The 22,657-nt window shown below is 40.3% G+C and overlaps 5 non-coding genes across 5 annotated transcripts; 2 read left to right on the forward strand and 3 right to left on the reverse strand.

Annotated features, from left to right (window-relative positions):
- The first annotated feature begins 4,252 nt into the window (after positions 1-4,252).
- On the forward strand, positions 4,253-4,334 carry trnas-gcu (transfer RNA serine (anticodon GCU)). Its single transcript has one exon. It is a non-coding gene; the product is annotated as a tRNA-Ser (tRNA).
- A 2,785-nt stretch (positions 4,335-7,119) lies between these two features.
- Positions 7,120-7,238, forward strand: LOC137494139 (5S ribosomal RNA). The gene has a single exon (XR_015489688.1). It is a non-coding gene; the product is annotated as a 5S ribosomal RNA (ribosomal RNA).
- Positions 7,239-20,485: 13,247 nt separating this feature from the next.
- On the reverse strand, positions 20,486-20,574 carry trnar-ucu (transfer RNA arginine (anticodon UCU)). The gene is given in 2 exon segments: positions 20,486-20,521; positions 20,538-20,574. It is a non-coding gene; the product is annotated as a tRNA-Arg (tRNA).
- A 1,047-nt stretch (positions 20,575-21,621) lies between these two features.
- Positions 21,622-21,695, reverse strand: trnat-ugu (transfer RNA threonine (anticodon UGU)). Its single transcript has one exon. It is a non-coding gene; the product is annotated as a tRNA-Thr (tRNA).
- A 746-nt stretch (positions 21,696-22,441) lies between these two features.
- On the reverse strand, positions 22,442-22,530 carry trnar-ucu (transfer RNA arginine (anticodon UCU)). The gene is given in 2 exon segments: positions 22,442-22,477; positions 22,494-22,530. It is a non-coding gene; the product is annotated as a tRNA-Arg (tRNA).
- Between the last annotated feature and the right edge of the window lie 127 nt (positions 22,531-22,657).

Genomic DNA, 22,657 nt, shown 5'->3' on the forward strand with positions numbered 1-22,657 from the left:
AGAAGGCTGGAGATAACGGATGGCAACACAGAGTGCGACACCAATGTCACTTTGAAAAACCTGCCGTGACTCGGATTCGAACCGGGGTTGCTGCGGCCACAACGCAGAGTACTAACCACTATACGATCACGGCGAGCTATGAAACAGCCGTTGTGACCTATGTGTGGTATGTTCCTGCCTGTGATAAGCCCCTTTCTCTTCAGTGAGAAGACTCTGTTGTTTTTCTCCTCCTACCAGCACAACGCTTTTCCCAAGAAACAATGGAAATGCAAACAATTGACGACTGCTGCAATTTTAAAAAGTAACAGGATGTGGACATAGTTGGCAGGACTTGAACCTGCGGGAGAATACCCCAACGTATCTCAAGTCGATCGCCTTAACCACTCAGCCATGACTACAAGACTGCCTGAGCTGCCATGTCTTGATGTGTAGTACATGTATTGTGCATCCAGATGAAACTTTCATCAAGCGATAGCTCAACGGCAAAAGCTGTGGCTCCACAAAATGAGCCTTACACATCTAAACAGGGTCTTGAACCCTCAACCCTTAGATTAAAAGTCAGATGTTCTACCGACTGAGCTATCCAAGCTCCACAACAGTAATTTACAAGTAGGCAATCTTTAGGGTTGTGGTCGGCGCAGACCTTTACAGTACACTAAAGTTTACCGTGGGATGGGGTTTTAAGCTTATGGTTTGTGTGGAGGTTGATAAAACACGACAGGTTACTTTAAGGTTGGGTTTATGGTTGTTGTAGGTGTAGACATCAGTACAACACAATAGTTTGGACTCCATGTCATGTAGGAGACATTAAATAGATCAATGATAACTGCAGAAAGTCTTTCTGCTGTTGTGGCAATGAATGGACACTCAACAATTGAAAAGATTCCTTCCATGCCTTAGAAGCGTGACTTGATCAGTACTTATCTACACAGCATACTGGCATCATAGATCCTGTTTCTCATATCGAATCCCTAGTCTTCTACACTTTAGGAAACGTAAACATTCAGGACGTGCCATTAGCACAGCCTGCACTAAAAGGTGGCTGGAGATTACGAATGGTAACACAGAGTGCAAATCCAATACCACCTTGAAAAACCTGCCGTGATCCCGATTCGAACCGGGGTTGCTGCAGCTACAACACAGAGTAATAACCACTATACGATCACAGCGAGCTACGGGACAGCCACTGTGGCTCTCTTGTGGTATGTTCCTCCATGTGATATGCCCCTTTCTCTTCAGTGAGAACACACTGTTGTTTTTCTCCTCCTACCAGCACAACGCTATTCCCAAGAAACAATGGAAATGCAAACAATTGATGACTGCTGCAATTTTAAAAAGGCTGCAAATGTTCAGGCGCTGCAACATGATTGGCAACAATGTCGGAGCGAATCGCTCCGATTGGCTCTCATCTTCAACATTTGTGAAATATTGATGGACAATCCTTCAGCAGCTGGCATTGCTAATCCATTGTGCTCTTTAAATCCCATCCTCGTCGCTAATAAGTCCTGGCATTCGAGAGAGCCTGGTGCTTCTGTGGAACATGTTTTACTCTCACTCTTTTAGCGTTTTGAAGGATGTTGTTGCAAAATTTTATTACGAAGTGGCCAAGTCCATCGAATCCCATCCTTGTCGTTCAAATGCTTTGGCGTTTGAAAGAGGCCGGTGCTTTTGTGAAAGGTGTTTTACTCGCACGCTCTTATCGTTTTAAAGAATGTTGTTGCAAAAATTCATGTCATCTTTACCGAAAAGAGCTGCAAATACATACAGAAATGCTATAGTGCAGCCCCCATCAGGAAAGGGAATATATACATGACGAGGTGGCCGAGTCCATCGAATCCCATTCTTGTCGTTCATATGGCAAAACTGAAAGTCATCTTACTGAAAATAGTTGCAGAAACATACATTTACAAATATGTGGCACAGTCCGGCCTCCACCAGAGAAAAAGGTGTAAGCGAGATGAGTTGGCAGAGTGGTTAAGGCAATGGACTGCTAGTCCATTGTGCTTTGCACACGTGTGTCTGAATCTCATCTTCGTCGCTCATATGTTCTGTCATTCGAGAGATCATGGTGTTTCTGTAGAAGTACTTTCACTCTCACTCTTTTAGGATTTTGTTGCAAAATTTAACGTCATCTTTACCGAAAAATAGCAGCAAATACATACAGAAATGTCAGATTCCAGCCCCCATCATGAAAGTGAGTACATACATGACGAGGTGGAAGAATCCATCGAATCCCATTTTTGTCGTTCAAATGCTCTGGCGTTTGAAAGAGGCCGGTGCTTCCGTGGAAGGTGTTTTACTCGCACGCTCTTATCGTTTTGAAGGATGTTGTTGCAAAATTTAACTTCATCTTTACCGAAAATAGCAGCAAATACATACAGAAATGCTGTAGTCCAGCCCCCAACAGGAAAGTGAGTACATACATGACGGGGTGGCCGAGTCCATCGAATCCCACTTTTGTCGTTCATTTGCTCTGTTGTTCATACGGCAAAACTGAAAGTCATCTGACAGAAAATAGTTGCAGAAACATACATATACAAATATGTGCCACAGTCCAGCCTCCACCAAAGAAGAAGTAAAGGCTGGATGAGGTGGCCGAGTGGTTAAGGCGATGGTCTGCTAATCCATTGTGCTCTGCACGCATGGGTTCGAATTCCATCCTCGTTGCTCCTATGTTCTGGTATTTGAGAGATCATGGTGTTTCTTTGTAAGTTCTCTCACTCTTTAATTGTTTTGAAGGATGTTGTTGCAAATTTTATGTCAACTTTTTCGAAAATAGCTGCAAATACAAACATATGCCATAGTCCAGCCCCCATCATGAAAGTGAGTACATACATGACAAGGTGGAAGGGTCTATCGAATCCCATCCTTGTCGTTCGAATGCTCTGGCGTTTGAAAGAGGCCGGTGCTTCCGTGGAAGGTGTTTTACTCGCACGCTCTTATCGTTTTGAAGGATGTTGTTGCAAAATTTAACGTAATCTTTACCGAAAACAGCAGCCAATATATACAGAAATGGCGTAGTCCAGCCCCCAACAGGAAAGTGAGTACATACATGACGGGGTGGCCGAGTCCATCGAATCCTATTTTTGTCGTTCATTTGCTCTGTCGTTAATATGGCAAAACTGAAAGTCATCTGACCGAAAATAGTTGCAGAAACATACATTTACAAGTATGTTCCACAGTCCGGCCTCCACCAGAGAAGAAGGAAATTATGTGACGAGCTGGCCGAGTGGTTAAGGCAATGGACTGCTAATCCATTGTGCTCTGCTCGCGTGGGTTCGAAGCCGATCCTCGTTGCTCATATGTTCTGGCATTCAAGAGATCATAGTGTTTTTGTAGTACTACTCTCACTCTTTAAGCGTTTTGAAGGATGTTGTTGCAAAATTTTATGTCAACTTTATCGAAAATAGCTGAAAATACAAACATATGCCATAGTCCAGCCCCCATCATGAAAGTGAGTACATACATGACAAGGTGGAAGGGTCTATCGAATCCCATCCTTGTCGTTCGAATGCTCTGGCGTTTGAAAGAGGCCGGTGCTTTCGTGAAAGGTGTTTTACTCGCACGCTCTTATCGTTTTGAAGGATGTTGTTGCAAAATTTAACGTCATCTTTACCAAAAACAGCAGCCAATATATACAGAAATGCCGTAGTCCAGCCCCCAACAGGAAAGTGAGAACATACACGACGGGGTGGCCGAGTCCATCGAATCCCATTTTTGTCGTTCATACGGCAAAACTGAAAGTCATCTGACCGAAAATAGTTGCAGAAACATACATTTACAATTATGTTCCACAGTCCGGCTTCCACCAGTGAAGAAGGAAAGTATGTGACAAGGTGGCCGAGTGGTTAAGCCGATGGACTGCTAATCCATTGTGCTCTGCACTTGTGGCTTCGAATCCCATCCTCGTCGCTCATATGTTCTGGCATTCGAGAGATCATGGTGTTTCTGTAGAAGTACTTTTACTCTCACTCTTTTAGCGTTTTGAAGGATGTTGTTGCAAAATTTAACGTCATCTTTACCGAAAATATCAGCAAATACATACAGAAATGTCAGATTCCAGCCCCTATCATGAAAGTGAGTACATACATGACAAGGTGGAAGAATCCATCGAATCCCATTTTTGTCGTTCATTTGATCTGTCGTTCATATGGCAAAACTGAAAGTCATCTTACCGAAAATAGTTGCAGAAACATACATTTACAATTATGTGCCACAGTCCAGCCTCCACCAGAGAAGAGGGAAAGTATGTGACGAGGTGGCCGAGTGGTTAAGGCGATGGACTGCTAATCTATTGTGCTCTGCACGCGTGGGTTCGAATCCCATCCTCGTCGCTCATATGTTCTGTCATTTGAGAGATCATGGTGTTTCTGTAGAAGTACTTTCACTCTTTTAACGTTTTGAAGGATGTTGTTGCAAAATTTAACGTCATCTTTACCGAAAATAGCACCAAATACATACAGAAATGTCAGATTGCAGCCCCCATCATGAAAGTGAGTACAAACATGACGAGGTGGAAGGGTCCATCGAATCCCATCCTTGTCGTTCAAATGCTCTGGCGTTTGAAAGAGGCCGGTGCTTCCGTGGAAGGTGTTTTACTCGCACGCTCTTATCGTTTTGAAGGATGTTGTTGCAAAATTTAACGTCATCTTTACCGAAAATAGCAGCAAATACATACAGAAATGCTGTAGTCCAGCCCCCAACAGGAAAGTGAGTACATACATGACGGGGTGGCCGAGTCCATCGAATCCCATTTTTGTTGTTCATTTGCTCTGTCGTTCATACGGCAAAACTGAAAGTCATCTTACCGAAAATAGTTGCAGAAACATACATTTACAAATATGTGCCACAGTCCGGCCTTCACCAGAGAAGAAGGAAAGTACCTGACGAGGTGGCCGAGTGGTTAAGGCGATGGACTGCTAATCCATTGTGCTCTGCACGCGTGGGTTCAAATCCCATCATTGTCGCTCATATGTTCTGGCATTCGAGAGATTATGGTGTTTCTGTAGAATTTCTTTTACTCTCACTCTTTTAGCGTTTTGAAGGATGTTGTTGCAAAATTTTATGTCAACTTTATCGTAAATAGCAGCAAATACAAACGTATGCCATAGTCCAGCCCCCATCATGAAAGTGAGTACATACATGACGAGGTGGAAGAGTCCATCGAATCCCATCCTTGTCGTTCAAATGCTCTGGCGTTTGAAAGAGGCCGGTGCTTCCGTGGAAGGTGTTTTACTCGCACGCTCTTATCGTTTTGAAGGATGTTGTTGCAAAATTTAACGTCATCTTTACCGAAAATAGCAGCAAATACATACAGAAATCCTATAGTCCAGCCCATATCAGGAAAGTGAGTACATACATGACGAGGTGGAAGGGTCCATCGAATCCCATCCTTGTTGTTCAAATGCTCTGGCATTTGAAAGAGCCTGGTGCTTCCGTGGAAGGTGTTTTACTCGCACGCTCTTGTCGTTTTGAAGGATGTTGTTGCAAAATTTAAAGTCATCTTTACCGAAAATAGCAGCAAATACATACAGAAATCCTATAGTCCAGCCCATATCCGGAAAGTGAGTACATACATAACGAGGTGGCCGAGTCCATCGAATCCCATTCTTGTCGTTCTTATGCTCTGTCGTTCATATGGCAAAACTGAAAGTCATCTTACCGACAATAGTTGCAGAAACCTATGTAACCCCAGTAAAATAGTTAAATAATTATTTATAATATTATTTAGAGCAGTATAATCATATTATTATTATATCTACAAGTCTTTATAAATATGATAAACGAAATAAAATTCATGTATACAAATGTAGTTTGAAGTAAAGTAACAACCAATCGTAAGAGCGGGTTGTTAGCTCCGCCCCTTCCAGCTTGCCACAGAGAGAGAGAGAGCAGAGACGAGACCGGTTGGCAGAATAATAGAGGAGCAAACTTGAACAAAAAGATTAAAATACAGTATGTTATGATTCCCAAATAGTTTAAAAGTGATTGTAGTTGTACTAAATCAAGTTGTACTTGTACCTGCAAAAGTGTTAGTGTATTTAAGAGTGTGTTGAAGTCAGACTGCATGTTGCATTGCGTTTACAGTGCGCTGACGCCATTTTGCAATCGCGTGTGTGTGAGAAGACCATAGAGTGATATAGACATCGTGAGTTTGACAGGTATTCCATTATATTAGCTCATTTTATGGTAAACATGTGTGTATATGTGTTTTATTTGTTCTACGTGTTGTATAATTTGTATGTTTTTTAAATTATTTTGAACATATTAAACTTATTTATATATTCTGGTCTGTGATCAGGCCAGGTTTTTTTCTGAGGACATTTTCCCAGTTTCACTGGATTCCTTGTATTGATGGCGAGCCTCCTACGTCGACCTGGAAAATTGTGAAGTACACATATTTCAATTTATCCTCATTTCACCGGATAAAGTAAGAATTTGCCAAAAAGTTAATTCCTTTATTGGACTGCGATTTTTTAATACAGCTCTAAGGACTGATTTTCTTGGAGGGAAAAAACAGAACTTTATCTGAATTGAACTGATTTCACCAATTTCAGAGTGAACAACGACACTGATTTATTTGTGTTATTTTATGGTTTCTTTTGTTTTCACTTGAATTCATTTATTGTGATTTGTGTTTGATTTAAAATAATTGTAAAGTGGGTGCACCCTGGGGTTGTGTATAGATAGTTATGTTACTGATGTAAGTATTGTTTACTAAGACAAATATGATAAGGAAAAAATTCATACAATCTAAAGTAAAATTATTTTTGTATTTAAAAAATTCAGTTTGTCTTTGGTTATTGCTCAGTTTCACCCCCACCTCCTTTTACTTACCTTGTAAACTTCTGGTTTTATTGTCTGGTCCAATAATAAATAAATATAGTACACCTGTTACACTTGGATGGGAGACCGCCTGGGAATACCAGGTGCTGTAAGCTTTTCGAAGTCCTTCATTTGGCAGCTGATAGACTTCCCCGTGTCACAGCTTCACTGCCATTATTTTTTCTCGCCTTCAAGGGCATTGTTTCTGTCGGTGCTGTGTCGATGCCAGCTGAGCTGCGCTCGGTCCCTGGTGCTGCGCCTGTTTTAAATAGCCAACTCTTGACAGACTCTCTTGCTTACGGCCATACCACCCTGGCAATGCCCCATCTCATCTGAACTCGGAAGTAAAGCAGGGTCGGGCCTGGTTAGTACTTAGATGGGAGACCGCCTGGCAATACCAGGTGCTGTAAGCTTTTCGAAGTCCTTCATTTGTTTTACAACCTATTTGATGTTAGTCTAGGGTAAAAGCAGTAACATTTAGAAGGTGTGGTACTGTTACAAGATGATGGGTGAAAGTAAAAGACACAAACAACAAAACTGCCAACAAAAGTGATTTAATGTACAAAAAAGTGAAATCAGAATAATGCCCAAATATATATACAATAAGAAAAAATATTTAAAATAATAAAGTAATAAATTAAACAAAGTAGCAAACATAATTAGGTCAACTTAAGAGTAAAGGGACGCTAGTGAAGCCAAATCAAAGAAATTAATATAACAAAACAATTCTAACTCATAAGCAAACCACTTACCTCGCTAGAAACATGAAAAGAAAAAAGGAAAGAAAAATCTTCAGCGCCGAGCGCCGTAATCTTACCTATTCTGAACTAAAACAAAACAAATACAATTGGCATTCACTTCCTTACCTGGGGCCTGTTTCAGTAAGGAGTTTCAAACAACTCGGAGTTTAAACTTGAACTCTGAGTTGATTTACAGAGAGATTAAAAACTTTTTGGTTTCAGAATAGCTTATCTGAGTTAGATCAATCAACTTTGAGTAGACCAACTCAGAGTTAAGCGCGCACACTGTGACTTTAAAAAGACATTATCAATGGAGCGCAGATATTACGAGTGACCATGGCAACATCTTAAAAAAAGAGATCACCATTTCTTTCTCCAGCTGAACTTGATCTGCTCATGCAAAGTTATAGCAAATATGAGTGTATATATTTAAAAAGAAGCAACCATCAGTGAAACAGAGACAGTTAGCCTGGGAAAACAGCTGCTCAAGTTAATGCATAATTTTTAATTTAAAGTATTTAAATATTTAAGTATAATAAAATGAGTAATGTAATGTGTGACGTTTATAAAATGTTTCTAAACTTTTATACACGTTTATCAGTTTTAATAGATTTAACAGTGCACTTGTGTGTCTGCCTTTTTATTGATCAAGTGATAGAGGTTGATAACATTTAGAAGGTATGTAGTACTAAAAATACTTTTTAGAAAGAATAGTAATCCCATTAATCTACTAACAGTACATGTTGAAGGTTAAGCTAATTATTTATGAAAAAAAGAACAAGCCATTCTCGTAAGTGACTTTGTTCTGTGCGTGACAAAAATGTAGGCAATATCTAAGTTTCCATCCAAATATATTACATAAATTTATGCAAAACTGGAATAACGCCTAAAAGATGCGAATAAAGCAGCGTTTTCATCCAACAAGTCAAAGAGAACACAATCGTCACCTCCTGATTAACTTGCGCCAAATATCAACAGTAAAAACAGAATTTACTGCGGTAGAAGAAGCTGCGGCAATAATTTTTTATTTAATAAATGTAATTGCGCCTCAGAAGACAATGCTGACACACAATGAACACGTGGGGGCTTTGAAAGCCATGAGACGCGGATATCTTGACACGCTCCAGACGCTCTGAGGTAATTAATAACATACAATAATACTGAAACAGTTAAGGCATTTTAGAATGACCAAAACAACATTTAAGATGTTCTACAGTGAGCTCAGTCTGCTGGTTTGTCCATGTGCGGAGACGTAAGGCTAACGCCTGTTTCACACCGCAAGCTTCAGCGTCGCGTGAGCAGAGCGTGAGCAGCGCGTATGTCGAGCAGTAGCAGCACGCAGGCGTTTGCCTTTCACACCAGCTGCGTCTGCAGCGCACAGCTCTTCAGCAGCTGCTGCAGGGATCAACCTATCTCTGTCTATTCTATCTAGTTACACATGTCTCTCTACATACAAATACACTTTTTAAACTTTTCATCTGCACCAAGGCCCCTCCTATGCTGTTTCTTTAACCTGCAAATGTTTATTTTACACATTTTATAGATCAAATAGTACTGTATGCTTCTAAAGCTAACTTATATGAGAAGTGTCTACAGTCTACAAGAAAATCGCCTGTGATATCATGTCATTTGTTTTTTTAATTATCAGGTTGCTGTAGACCTAGTTATAATCATATTTATACAACATAGTTATTATGATATTTATACATGATCAAACTAGTGTTACTTTCTCCGCTTCAGTGATGTCCAGCGGCAGAACAACAGCTCGTTAATTCCTGCTCGTGCAGATGATGAGACGGACAAAAGTAATTAATGCATGCCATTATTTTACTTATTTTCGTGTTGTCAGATTCACAGTGCAAACAGCTCCCGGTAGGAATAACTCGAGTGAACATAAAACAAAGCTGATTTAAACTTTCTTCCTCTGCTCAGCTGCACAGAACACAGCGAGCTCACATAATCCAGCATGCGTGTCGAACTACACTACCCACAATACACTTCGCTATGGACTACAAATCCCACAAATATTCTATTTCCCCTCTCCTACAACACTAGTGTGCAACTTAAGCAAAATTGATACTAAATTTGTTTTACAGTTGGTTTTGTAGTTCGGGCCTAAATAAATGTTTGTTGCCGTTTTTAATCGTTTAAGTTCATTTGATTGACTATATATAAACCATTTGACATTATTAAAGCATTTATTGGGTAAAATTGCTTTTTACTGTCATTCAATGTGTTTTGGTCATTATCAATGCACTGTCACTTTAATTGAGTGTGAGCTGTAATGGAAATTCATTTTTTAGATGACCTTTATATAGTAGAAACTTGTCTAAGACTCATTTTTATATGTGTGTGTATCTGTGTTCACCATATGTTCATCATAAAACCTATGTGTACATTTTTATCACCTTTGAGGTATGGTTGCTTAAGAAGGATGTGTGGTTGTTATGAGCATATCGCACGAACAGCAGAAGACGCCTGGCATAATTGTAGATGAGACCTTATTGGGAGTTGACCTCGTAAGCAGTACAAACTAGATAAAAAGGGGAACACACTTTGCTTTAGTATCTCACTCTGCAGAAACTGTTGTTGCTGTATGACTGTGATCTTCTTTATAAAGAATAAAACTTGTAAAAGACATCCCGGGTAAGACTTTGTTTCTTGACCACTGAGAGAGCCTCCTTAGAGAAAATAGCCACTACAATTTGGTGTCAGAATAGTGGGATGTCTTGGAGGACCCTGCAGACGGTGACTGATCATCCTGGGACTTCGTGTCACAGCCCTGCCCCGCTCGATTGAAGGTTGAGGGGCCGACCGCCGGGCTCGGAGGGGGACCCCACTGACATCTGGAAAAAGAACTCAGTGGCATCTGAACTCTCTGGTAAGAAACAAATTCTTTGTTTATTGTTTAAAAAAAGGAAATTTAACAAGTTTTGGGTATTTGATTATTGTGATTAAAAATAATTAGAAGGGTTTTTACTGCAAATTGGGCCTCACCATGCTGGTAGATCTGTCTCTGTGGGATAGCGGCGTGATTAATGAAAGTGAGATCGGACATCGGGCGGAGATTGAGACCGTTGTTACAAGTGAGATCTGGCGTTTAGCTGAGATCAAGACCTTATACAAGTGAGATCTGGCGCCTGTCTAAGATCAAGACCTTTTTAATACGTTCGGCTAGCTAACTGCGATTTACTCCCGGGAGGGGGTTGAAATCAGGGGGCTGTACAATTTACTTCCAAAAAGAAGCTGAAATCCAGGCTGTGCGATTTACTTCCAGAAGGAGGTTGAAATCAGGGGCCGGGCGATTTACTTCTAAAAGGAAAGTGAAATTGTGTGCCACGAGAAATAGAGCTGGAAAGCTTAACTTGTCGATTTTAGGTGAAAAATTGAAATCTGTTGGAGACGTCCGACAGATTAATAGGTACCGACAAAGTCCAGGGGAGGTTTTTACCAGCATGGGGACGTCTCAAAACAAAGTACGAAGATATGATAGACCGGTGTTTTGGAATATGTGAAAAAATTATATGGAAAAAAAGCATGCAAGATATAGGTAAACTAATAAAGTATCACAAGTTTCTGAGGGAAAGGGAATGTTGAGTGTTACTAGGTTAAACAAATTGAAAGAGTTGATTAAGAAGGCAGAAGGAAAAGCAGGTTGTTTTTGTGAAAGGCATGTGTGTGTGTCGTGTGGAGACACTGTTGATTGTTGGCTCAAAAAGGCAGATAAGAGGCAAAAAGGAAAATACTGCAGAGGCAGCTGGCATGTAAGGAAAGAGAATGAAGAAGTGGCATGTAGGGAAAAGAATGAAGGAGATAAAGTGAAGGAAAAAGCAAGTGAAAAAATGTGAAAGTGTGAATGAAAGATTAATTAGCATTACTAATCTTTTCTATATATCTGTTTCCATTCATGTACCGCCGTACGATCACTATCCCGTGGCTGAGCTGCGAGCCCTGAGAACTGACCCAGACCTCAACTGCTACTGTCCCAGAAGACCTCCGACCGCACCAACGAAATTCCCACCTCGAGCGAGTGGAGGACATCTGTTTGAACTGGAGAAATGGACATTTAACGGACATTCTGCTGTGTGCTCAACATGCTGAAGACAAGCTGACAGTGAAGCAAGAGCAAGACAAGAAGAAAGCAGAAAGGCAGCTGTGCATGGCTCTGATACAAGTGGCCAACCAAAGATCCAACCAAGACCTGACAACCAAGGATATCACAAGTTCAAAGGCGACAAAGGTGTCAAGGGTGAGAAAGATACCAGAAGATGGAGAAACTGGAATGTGACGGATGGCGATTAAATCTGCAGAGCCTGTGGTGTACGTGACGAGAAACTGTACCAAATGTCTGTGCTTGCCACCGAGATGGACTTTTGGTCAAGGATTGACCCGAAAGGCGCAAACCAACAACGGAGCTGGAAGAGCAGAATTGAGAGGGTCTGGGCAAGCAGCCAACAGCTACAGTAAAGGGAAGTGAACATTTTTTACTAACATGTTTAAATGCATGTTTAAATGCAAACACATTTTTATACACACATATTCACATACACTGATATACTGGCTCTCTGCAATGAAGAAAAAGCTTGCATTTCCCACTGTAATTTTGATCACAGTAATGTTGATCATTTTTCTGATGAAATGGCATTATTGTTTAATAATGAAGCATTTCTAGACATGCCACAATATTGCATGAAAGTTGGGGGTACAATAGTTGAGTTTCTAGCTGATAGCGGAGCTAGCAGATCTTGTATACGATCATGTGACTTACAGTGTGAAATACCTCTATCAACCAAATTGCACGAGTCTCTGTCTTCATCTGGTCATAAAGCCATCGAGCGATTTACAGCTCCGCTGACCTGTGAGACAGAGGGGGGTGAAATTTTCAGACATGCATTTGTTTGTTCACCAAAATGCCCCATTCCCATCCTCGGAAGGGACATTTTGTGTAAACTAAACTTGATTTTAACGGCAGATTCCTCTGGTGTGAGAGTGATTGAAGGGGAGGAATTTTGTTGTTTACAAATTGAATCACAAGAGCCGAAGTGGGCCTATTAATGGCTCATTGAAGACAATGAATGGGCTAATTCAATTTGCAAATTGGCTAAAGAACGTGTTAAACCTTTTAACAGTGACATAATGTCTCCTGGTGAACTGCATTGTACGGCACATGTCGTAATTGATAGGGATGATGATTTTGAAAAAGCTTGGTTTGAGAAAGATGAACAGGAAACTTTGAAATTGGAGAAAATGTACTGGAATGGCAGTTTTTGTGCAGTTTCAGTGTCTCTGTCAGAAGAGCAGCGTTCATTCTATCTCTTGTCAGCACAGGCTGTGCCTCACATATCAGTTTTCAAGGGTAAACAACAATCTTGGGCTGATTTAGGGCCGTTTGTGAAGCAGTGTGTTGAAGCTGATGACTGGGAGAATAGAGAAAGAGGGATGGAATTTAGCAAAAGCGCAGAAGCATTTAGAGTAAACAGTGAAACAAAACAGCTGTTTCAAAAACTGTGACTGCTATTGACAAAGTGTGCGTGAAGAATTCTTGCATGGTTGACTTTAACGCTGCAGACATAAAACCAGCTTTAGCAGAAATACCCAGCGAACTGTGGGCTAAAAGCAAGTATGATGTTGGTTTGATTAAAGGTTGTGAGCCAGTCACAATCACTGCAAAATCTGATTACAGACCATGTCAACAACAATATCCTTTGAAAAGGGAAGCCATTGAGGGTATTACCCCAGTATTTGAGCCTTTACTGAAACAGGGTGTTATTGTACCATGCAACAATTCTGAGGTTCGCACCCCTATTTTTCCTGTTAAAAAGATATGGGATAATGGGATGCCTACAGAATGGCGTTTTGTACAGGATTTACAAGCAGTAAATGCAGCTGTCAAACAAAGGGCTCCATTAGTTCCAAATCCGTACACGATTTTGTCACAAATTCCTGAAAAATCACAATTGTATTAAGTGGTTGATCTGGCAAATGCATTTTTCAGTGTGCCAGTGGACAAAGACAGTCAATTTTGGTTTGCATTTAATTTCAATGGAAAAGGCTACACCTTTACACGTCTGTGTCAGGGTTTTACAGCATCTCCAACTTTGTACAATGAAGTGTTGTTAAGAAGTTTGGAACCTTTGACCCTGACAGCTGGAACTGCTTTGCTACAGTATGTTGATGACTTGTTGATATGTGCTGAGAATGAAGAGACGTGTGTGAAAGACACTGTGACTCTCCTTAAACACCTGGCTAAGGAGGGCAACAAAGTCAGTTTGACAAAATTGCAGTTTGTTAAACAAAAGGTAACATTTTTAGGGCACGTCATTACACCACACAGTAAATCTCTGTCTGAAAAAAGGGTTAGTGGTATAAAAAATGTACCAAAACCGCTGACAAAAAAACAAATGTTGTCTTTTTTTTTGGGAATGTGTTCATATTGTCGCACATTTATTCCAAATTATGGAATTTTGGAACAACCCCTGAGAGCCCTAACATTAGGGAAGGGGATGAAATCCACGGACAAACTAGAGTTGACGACAGAGGCAGAGCAGGCATTTGTAAACATGAAATTACAAATGGCTGAGGCCCCTGCATTGGGTTTACCTATACCAACAAAACCATTTGTTTAGATGGTAGATGAGAGAAATGGGTTCATGACATCATTGCTCCTACAGGATCATGGAGGTAGATTGCGACCTGTGGCCTACTTTTCGAGCAAACCTGACCCTGTAGCAGCAGGCCTGCCACGTTGCTTAAGAGCAGTGGCGGCTGCGGAAAAAGCTGTTATGGCTTTAAGAGATTTTGTTGGTTATTCTGATCTGATACTGATGGTGCCACATTCTGTGTCCATGATACTTCAAGAACAAAAAACATAGCATCTGTCAACAGCTCGCTGGCTGAGATATCACACTATCTTGTTAGATATGCCAAATGTGACTGTTAAACGATGTACTGGTTTGAATGCAGCTACTCTTCTTCCTACTGAGGAGGATGGGGAAGAGCATCATTGTTGTTTAACAGCACTTGAACAGGTGTGTACGCCACGACCTGACCTCTCTGACGAACCACTTGAAAACTCTGAATGTTCTCTGCTATCTGTTGATAATGACAATGACGTGTGTTCTTCTTTGCAGGATATGCAGACCTTCGCGACGGGAAAGGAGAAAAAAAAACAAGTGGAGACAGTCTGGCTGTGTGATGAAAGATAATGTGTGGAAGTGTGCTGAGGGCAAGGCGTGTTCACCAAAACATTTTTTCCAACATTATGCGAAATTACTTCACGGTAAAGATTATGTGTCAAAAACAGCAATGGTTGCGCAAATGAACGAACTGTGGTTCACAAAGGGGTTCACTACATTTGCGGACAATTTCTGTAGACGATGTGTAATTTGCAACACACATAATGTGGCCAGAGCGATAAAGGTTCCACTATCATCTCATCCACCTCCAACAGGGCCTTTTGAATATTTGATGATGGATTTCATTGAATTGTCCCCATGCAATGGGAAAAGGTACTGTTTGGTGATGGTTGACATGTGGTCAAAGTGGGTTGAAGTTTTTCCAACCTCAAAACAAGATTCGGCTGCGGTAGCAAAAAGCGTTACTGACTGAAATCGTGCCGAGATGGCGAATACCACAAAAAATAAGCTCAGATAATGGTACCCATTTTGTTAATGAAGCAATTAAACAAGAAGGCCAATATTTGGAAATTGAATACAACACCAAGCAGCAATCAGACGGAGGAGAAGGCAACCAAAAGAGAGGTGAAAAAGCTGTGCTTGACCATCACATTAAGGATCTGAAGATGGGCGAAAAGATTGCTGGCATCCATTCTGTGTGCAAGGAATGTGTGGTCTGAGGAGAACAACAGTGGCATTGCTGCTAGTGTCACCTTAATTAACCTGATTACAACAAAACATTACTGGCATTGTAGTTGATATGAGATTGGCCGTAAAAGTGCCTAAGAACGCTAACAACTGATGGCTAGATTGGCTGTCATTTAAGTGGGGAAACTGAATCTACTGGGCCTTTACTGTGGTGTTACCTGTATTGGGGGTGGGTCTAGTGTTATTGTGTTGTCTGCCATGTATTTTCAGATTTATATCATGGTCAGTGGGCAGACTGATTACATCTACAACATCCCTTCAGATGGTAAAGATGGCTGTCAACAAAGAGGGTATGAATATTGATATGGGGGATGAATTTGATTATGACTTTGATGATAGCAGCAGATATGTGGATATGAACAAAGAAAACCCGTAAACAGATTGAGAACAGATTTAAGTGACGGCTGTTACTTAATTGAGAAAATGCTAATGGATCTGACTTTTTGTTTGAATTTTGAGACGACTATTTGCTTGCTTACATGTATTTTGGGTCTATCCAAAGAAAAACAGCAAACTGCATGAGTTGTATGTTCTGTAACAAGTCTTAAAAGAGTGATCATTTGCATGAAAATCGAGAGAAGAGTGTAAATGTGATGTATGTTTAAGAGTACAGAAACAACAACGTGTTCCTATGTTTATGAGTATTATGATTTAATTAACAATGTAGAGGGTTAATTATTTTAATTAACTGACAAATGTTTCTGAATTTTGTAAAATCAATTAATAGTGTGCAAATAACAGGCAATTTCTGTGATGGAAACCTCTGAGGGGTGACTGAGGGTCTGACTTCGGTCAGGAGCGCAATAACAGTGATTATTCGTTTAGCCCGGCTCCCAGGGAAGAGGGATGTTTTGAAAAGTAAATCTTAATGGGGAAACTATATTAAGAAGAGGGTTTGAACATCTCTAGTGTATTAATGTGTGCAGAAACCTGTTTAATGATTTGTGTAATCAGCATGATCAATATAATCAGAATGAGATTTATAATTAGTGTGATTTTAGAAAGCCTGTGGAAAATGAATTTGATGATGAGTTATCAATGAATGATAAAAAGAGAGGAATTGTAATGGAAATTCATTTTTAGATGAGCTTTATATGTTAGATACTTGTCTAAGACTCATTATTACATGTGTGTGTATCTGTGTTCTCCATATGTTCATCATAAAACCTATGTGTACATTTTTATAGATAACTATATTTCTTTAGGTGAAAGCTTTTTCATTATCCTAAGAAGGATGTGTGGTTGTTATGAGCATATCGCACGAACAGCAGAAGACGCCTGACGTAATTGTAGATGAGGCCTTATTGGGAGTTGACCTCGTAAGCAGTACAAACCAGATAAAAGGGTGAACACACTTGGCTTTAGGATCTCACTCTGCAGAAACTGTTGTTGCTGTATGACTGTGATCTTCTTTATAAAGAATAAAACTTGTAAAAGACATCCCGGGTAAGACTTTGTTTCTTGACCACTGAGAGAGCCTCCTTAGAGAAAATAGCTACTACAGTAACTAATATGGTCTTTTATACTATTGCATCTACGTTGACGTAATACACGTTTATTATTCAGATAAGGTTAAATATATTTAATTTGTATTGGCTGAAAATAAGAGAATAAAATGAATATATGTATTTGTTGAGTAAACACTAGATGGCGCTAGAGGTCTATGTTTGTGCTCAGAGATCCGTGGTCTTATCGGTATCAAAAGACCTTAGCGGAACCACCCGCTATTCGTGTTCACAGATCTGTCCGGATCACTACTGTTTATTACAACGGACAACGGCTATAACCTTATCACAGAGACCTGAAGGCGCTTCATGCTGCGCTGAGGAAATTAGTTTGACAGAGGTGCCGCACGACGGTTTGCATAACAGACAGCCAAATTCAAAGAAACGTACACGCAGTTTAATGTTAGTATAAAATAAAATTAAATAGACTAAAACAAGACGTTCAATAATGATTATCTGGCGTATGCCAGATTATTAATGTAAACAATATATAACCTAGTTGCGGCAATCAATAAAATGATTTAAGAGGTTATCATTCGCCTGGATTAAAATATGTAACAACGTAATATTGAGTAAAACATCATACCAAAATGATAATGGTTTATTAAATACAGTTTTTTAAATTCATTTCTTCCAATATTTCTATATTGAGCCAAAATAATATACCATACAAATCGTGTTGAGTGTTTATGATATTTAATATTCATTGTGTATGATTATAAATTACTTGTAATTGAACATTTATTCACAGTTTGCATCATAGATAGATTAAAAAATTGTATGAGATAAGCTTTACATTAGAAATGGATCATACAACACAGTTAATCGTTTATAGTTTATTATAACATTGAAACAAAGTTAAACAACCATAATAATCATGATGGATGAATATTTTTGTTTTTGTTGAACAATCATTGTCTCATTCGCACACATAGAGAGACATACAAACAGACCGAGAGCCGTACCAGAGAGACGCAAACACACACACAAACACAGTCTCACGCTTTAACAGCTGGAAAGAGCCGGACCGAACGATAACCATGTAAACGGACGTTTGCGTTTATTTACCAACCGATGTCATAATGTTCGCTTATCAGATACATGCATACGCTGTAACAGTCATCAGATGTCTTTTATCATTCTCAAGCATGATTCAACCGGTTCAAATTTCCCGCACACATACACCCACGCAGGCACAGCCAGAGCCTCTCAACACACCAACACCCGAGCCGGAGAGACGCACACACATACACAGACACGCAGTTCTGACCATAACAGAGCAAAGGCAACACAGCGGTGCATATACCTTAGCTTATTAATTCTAACATAATATATTAACATAATAGTATATAATTTAATTATAATAACATAATTTAAAACAATAATGACAATATAATATTGTATAATTATAATAACATAATTTATTACAATAATTAATATATAATACTGTATAATAGTGTATAATTATAATATAGTTTTAATAACGGTTGATATAATTTATTTCATTAAAATCCATTTCATAATATTAAAATATCTAATTTTAATGTAATAATACTGGAATTATTAATTTTATTCAATTGATAAGAATCTAATTACAGGTATTATTAATTTAATTAAACTGATAAGAATCTAATTACCGGAAATATTAATTTAATTAACCTGATAAGAATCTAATTAACGGAAAGGGGGTGGGGTTTACAACGGAAGCCCCACCCAAAAGGGGCGGGGCGGTCATCAATAAAAAAATTTTACATATGGTACCGGATATTCCTCTCTCTGACCGATGCGGTCTTTTAGAGTCTGGATGATTATGTCTCAAACCTAACCGGTAACCTGGCCTCTGTTCAAGATCAAAGCAAAAAATGCATGAATTTATTTTTATTTAATCTATCCTAAATCATGTGTTATGTGTTTTTTGGTACCTCCAGTTTCATTACATCCAAACCCAGAGTCAGCTCGGAAAATGGAAATCAGGACAAACATATGCTATCGGCCATTGAAAAGAGTTTCAGATCAGAAAGCCACTCTCCCATAATCTGAGGGAAAGGTGCACTTTTTAGTACTCTCTGGCCCATGAAAGAACAGCCAACTGCAGACAAGGTACTGCTGGGATTTGAAACCAGGATCACCTGTTTACTAGACAGGCACTTTGACCAACTAAGCCACAGCGCCAAACGACCTTGACACAGGCTAAATGTTTAATTCCAAAAAAAAAAAAAAAAAAAAAAACTAACAACGGTAGCGCTGCATGTGGGAATGTCTGGACTTGAAATATTAAAGTCCAATTGGTTAGGCATTACCACACTATGCTATATAAAGGCATCGTCCAAAGCCCTCTTGAACGAGCAGCGTTCTTAAGGATTTGAGTTTTGTTAAGAAACCGACTGCTAAACATCCCGCTGCGTAAACACTCGTTCTTCTTAACAAAAAGCAAACACGAAACCTTTACATCAGGCACTGCTGGGATTTGAACCCAAGATCTCCTGATTACTAGACAGGTGCTTTGACCAACTATGCCACAGCGCCAATGCTGAATAGGACGCAAGACGTTTTTGCACACAGAGACTAAAAAAAGACAGCAAGTCTTAAAATGGCGAGCAAAGAGGTTGTTTAACTCTATTTGTCGCACTACTCATTACGCCTCAAAGCTATACAATTTTATAATTCATTCCGGTGAGCTCTATAAAACAAGCACACGCACCACCTGGACTATACGCTGCTGGGATTTGAGCCAAGGAACTCCTGTTTACAAGACAGGCGCTTTGACCAGCTAAGCCACAACGCCACAGAAATTCACAGTAAGAGACATTTGCCCGATAACAAAAATCGAAGAAGAAAAAATAATACACAACAAAAACCAGCATGTCAGGATGCAGAAAATGCTGACAAGCCGGACGCGGTCTCTTAGAGTCTGGATGATCATGTCTCAAGCCTGACCATGTCATCCAAACCCAGAGTCAGCTCGGAAAATGGAAATCAGGACAAACATATGCTATCGGCCATTGAAAGAGTTTCAGATCAGAAAGCCACTCTCCCATCATCTGAGGGAAAGGTGCAGTTTGGATTTTAACCTAGCACCTGCTGTTCCCAAGACAGGTGCTCTGGCCAACTTAGTCTTAACACTAAAAGAAAAAACCTCTGGATACGATACTTCCAAACGCAGTTTCATCTAAGACAGTGGGGGGGGAAGCAAAATTTACTGTGCTTTCTACTCAGTTACTTTGCACATGCATAAAGAGGCTCTTGTACGACAAATCCAAAAGGCGTGATCTCAACAATAGGTGGCAGTTACTTTTCCCCAAAACCACAGGTTGCCGACGAGTCATTCCTCAAGCCCACTAGGCCCTACGCCGTTTTCTAATCTCCCTTATTTAAAACAGCTCAATTAAGTCATCGGCTTTATTGTAGAGTACCCCTAGTATCTGAGCCTGCACTGCGCAATGAAAGAAAGAAGCAAAACGGGATGGACAGATGCCTAAAATGTTAGAAACGCACCACACCTTAAGTCAGTGAAGAAAAAGAGCAAAGCTTGCAACTCTGGTGGGACTCGAACCCACAACCTTTGAATGGCTCAGCTCACAGCCTAGAAGTCCAATGCACTATCCATTGCGCCACAGAGCCTAAGTGCTCTGCTTCTTCTAGAACTGTTGGACAGAAAGCACTTTTTAGTACTCTCTGGCCCGTGAAAGAACAGCCAACTGCGGACAAGGCACTGCTGGAATTCAAAGCCAGGACCTCCTGTTTACTAGACAGGCACTTTAACCAACTAAGCCACAGCGCCAAACGACCTCGACACAGGCTAAATGTTTAATTCCAAAAAAAAAAAAAAAAAAAAACTAACAACGGTAGCGCTGCATGTGGGAATGTCTGGACTTGAAATATTAAAGTCCAATTGGTTAGGCATTACCACACTATGCTATATAAAGGCATCGTCCAAAGCCCTCTTGAACAAGCAGCGTTCTTAAGGATTTGAGTTTTGTTAAGAAACCGACTGCTAAACATCCCGCTGCGTAAACACTCGTTACTCTTAACAAAAAGCAAACACGAAACCTGTACATTAGGCACTGCTGGGATTTAAACCCAGGATCTCCTGTTTACTAGACAGGCACTTTGACCAACTAAGCCACAGCGCCAAACGACCTCGACACAGGCTAAATGTTTAATTCCAAAAAATAAAAATAAAAACTAACAACGGTAGCGCTGCATGTGGGAATGTCTGGACTTGAAATATTAAAGTCCAATTGGTTAGGCATTACCACACTATGCTATATAAAGGCATCGTCCAAAGCCCTCTTGAACAAGCAGCGTTCTTAAGGATTTGAGTTTTGTTAAGAAACCGACTGATAAACATCCCGCTGCATAAACACTCGTTACTCTTAACAAAAAGCAAACACGAAACCTGTACATTAGGCACTGCTGGGATTTGAACCCAGGATCTCCTGTTTACTAGACAGGCACTTTGACCAACTAAGCCACAACGCCAACGCTGAATAGGACGCAAGACGTTTTTGCAGACAGAGACTAAAAAAAGACAGCAAGTCTTAAAATGGCAAGCAAAGAGGTTGTTTAACTCTATTTGTCGCACTATTCATTACGCCTCAAAGCTATACAATTTTATAATTCATTCCGGTGAGCTCTATAAAACAATCACACGCACCACCTGGACTAAGGCGCTGCTGGGATTTGAGCCCAGGATCTCCTGTTTACAAGACAGGCGCTTTGACCAGCTAAGCCACAGCGCCACAGAAATTCACAGTAAGAGACATTTGCCCGATAACAAAAATCAAAGAAGAAAAAATAATACACAACAAAAACCAGCATGTCAGGATGCAGAAAATGCTGACAAGCCGGACGCGGTCTTTTAGAGTCTGGATGATCATGTCTCAAGCCTGACCATGTCATCCAAACCCAGAGTCAGCTCGGAAAATGGAAATCAGGACAAACATATGCTAACGGCCATTGAAAGAGTTTCAGATCAGAAAGCCACTCTCCCATCATCTGAGGGAAAGGTGCAGTTTGGATTTGAACCTAGCACCTGCTGTTCCCAAGACAGGTGCTCTGGCCAACTTAGTCTTAACACTAAAAGAAAAAACCTCTGGATACGATACTTCCAAACGCAGTTTCATCTAAGACAGTGGGGGGGAAGCAAAATTTACTGTGCTTTCTACTCAGTTACTTTGCACATGCATAAAGAGGCTCTTGTACGACAAATCCAAAAGGCATGATCTCAACAATAGGTGGCAGTTACTTTTCCCCAAAACCACAGGTTGCCGACGAGTCATTCCTCAAGCCCACTAGGCCCTACACCGTTTTCTAATCTCCCTTATTTAAAACAGCTCAATTAAGTCATCGGCTTTATTGTAGAGTACCCCTAGTATCTGAGCCTGCACTGCGCAATGAAAGAAAGAAGCAAAACGGGATGGACAGATGCCTAAAATGTTAGAAACGCACCACACCTTAAGTCAGTGAAGAAAAAGAGCAAAGCTTTCAACTCTGGTGGGACTCGAACCCACAACCTTTAAATGGCTCAGCTCACAGCCTAGAAGTCCAATGCGCTATCCATTGCGCCACAGAGCCTAAGTGCTCTGCTACCTCTAGAACTGTTGGACAGAAAACACTTTTTAGTACTCTCTGGCCCGTGAAAGAACAGCCAACTGCGGACAAGGCACTGCTGGAATTCAAAGCCAGGATCTCCTGTTTACTA

The sequence above is a fragment of the Danio rerio genome, chromosome 4 (assembly GCF_052040795.2).
Source record: "Danio rerio strain M-AB ecotype USA chromosome 4, GRCz13ab, whole genome shotgun sequence".
Lineage (NCBI taxonomy): Eukaryota > Metazoa > Chordata > Actinopteri > Cypriniformes > Danionidae > Danio > Danio rerio.